This window comes from Alligator sinensis, unplaced genomic scaffold, assembly GCF_000455745.1.
Source record: "Alligator sinensis unplaced genomic scaffold, ASM45574v1 scaffold1491_1, whole genome shotgun sequence".
Taxonomy (NCBI): Eukaryota; Metazoa; Chordata; order Crocodylia; family Alligatoridae; genus Alligator; species Alligator sinensis.
This window is the reverse complement of record NW_005843059.1, coordinates 8,081-10,134: the sequence shown is the minus strand read 5'-3', so window position 1 is coordinate 10,134 and position 2,054 is coordinate 8,081. Positions and strand designations below refer to the sequence as shown.

Below are 2,054 nucleotides of genomic sequence, written 5' to 3'. Positions count from 1 at the left end.
ATTCTTGGGGGGTGTCCCTGAGAGTGAATAGTATTAGGGGGAGGAGGAGGTCCCATTTCCGGGGATCCCCCTGTATGCACCGGTGCAATGCCCATTTTATGTTTCTGTTAAGGCGTTCTACCAGCCCATTGGTCTGGGGATGGTAGACCGAGGTGCAGAGCTGCTTTATCTGGAGGGTCCGGCATACCGTCCTTAGAACTCCGGACATGAAATTTTTCCCTTGGTCTGTCAGGATCTCTTGTGGGATCCCCACTCGGGCTATCCAATTTATTAATTTCTCCGCGATACGCGGGGCAGTTACAGTTCTCAGGGGGATTGCTTCCGGGTATCAGGTGGCATAGTCCACGATAACTAGGATGTATTGGTGACCCGAGCTACTGCGGGGCACTGGGCCCACGACGTCTAAGGCGATCCTCAAGAATGGGGTGGTGATAACAGGCATGGATTGGAGGGGGGCCTGAGGAGGGTGTTCGGTTCTTGTCTTTTGACAGGTGGGGCAGGCCGCACACCGGCAGGCTACTTCCTCCCCCATCCAGGGTCAAAAAAACCATCTGCTCACCTTCGCGAGGGTTTTATCCCGGCCCAGATGCCCCCCTACGGGGCTCACATGCGCCAACTGCCAAATAGCCTGGCGGAATTGGGCGGGCACCACTAGCTGCGGACCCTCGACCTCCTCCCCCCTGTCCCCTTGTAGGCAGTACAGGAGTCGGTCCCTTACCTCGAAGTGGGCCCGTCCTTCTGGTGGCAACGTAGAGGCCCTCTGGGTACCTTGGGCCTGCTCTTGAAGCGTCCCGATCTCCGGATCCTTCTCTTGGGCGTCGCGGAACAGGAGACTACTCGTAAGGTTGTTGAGGTCCAACATATTCGCCTCATCGGTTTACCCTTCTCCTTCTTCAAGCTCGCCCAACCAGCCCTCTTGGCTCTGGATCTTTTTACGGGCTACTTCTGCGTCCCTCACCCTGTCTAGGACATCGTATATTGGCGCCCAGTCGTGCCCCAGGAGCATTTCACATGCTAACCGGGGCACCACGCCCACCAGGAGTTCTCCCTGATGCTCCATTACCCATAGGCGGACCCGTTGGCGCTCGGTCTGCTTCGCGTCCCCATGGAGGCAGGCTATTCTCATGGGGGGAGCCGTCCCACGACCCTGTGGTGGTATCAAATCTTCCCTGACGAGGGATTGAGCACACCCTGAATCCAGGGTAGCTCGCACGGGGCGGCCTGCCACCCATGCTGTGACAACCGGGCGCTTCCAAGCCACGTTCTCTCCGCCGACCACATAACTGCAGTCCAAAGTCTCGCCAAGGCCTTGGCCTCGCCACCGCTCTGCTGGGGCTTTTGTTCTGTTATCCAGGACCCATCGTTCCATGGACTGCCGCGGGCATTCCCTGGAAAAATGGCCCTTCTGCCCGCACCGGAAACATACTGTATCCCTGGGAGCCCCTCGGTTGGGCGGACGCCTGCGCTCCGGTTCTTGTGGGGCTGCCACCGAGGGTCCCTGGTTCTTCCTCTTCCTAGGGTAGTACGCCTCCGAGGCAGCAAAAGCTTCGGCCAACCTCAGAGCTTCCTCGCAGTTCTGTGGGGTATGCTGTCGGACCCATCGTTGCATCCGCTCTTCTAAATCGTTCTGGAATTGCTCCAGGACAATCTGGTCGGCTAATGCCTCTCAGTCCTGCCCCACTGGACTCACCCACTTATCCAGCAAGTCGCGCAACAGTTGTAACAGCACTCTCAGCTGTCTTATCTCGTGGCCAACACCACCTTTGGTTGCAGACCTTCTGCTCCTTGTCCCCGGCCCGAGGACTGCGCGTCGTGGGCCCTCTTGCCCTTGCGGGCTTCTTTCCCAACGCCCTTGCCGGCGTCTCTGCCGGCGCTTCCCCGGTGGTCCCTGCCGGCTCTTCCCCAGTTCCCTCACCGGAATTCCTGCCGGCTCTATCCAGGTTCCCTCACCGGCGTTCCTGCTGGGTCTTCCCCAGTTACCTCACTGGTAGTTCCAGCTGGCCCTCTCTCCGGGTTCCTTCTCGGCGCCTCCACTGGCTCCCTCGTCAATTTCA

General features: G+C 59.2%; 1 protein-coding gene across 1 annotated transcript in view; it reads right to left on the bottom strand.

Moving 5' to 3' along the window:
- Positions 1–2,039, bottom strand: part of CKMT2 (creatine kinase, mitochondrial 2) — a 29,239-nt gene extending 27,200 nt beyond the window's left edge. The window contains exon 1 of the mRNA XM_025193505.1: positions 719–2,039. The gene's annotated coding sequence lies outside the window, so the exon portion shown is untranslated. The remainder of the gene's footprint in view (positions 1–718) is intronic.
- Between the last annotated feature and the right edge of the window lie 15 nt (positions 2,040–2,054).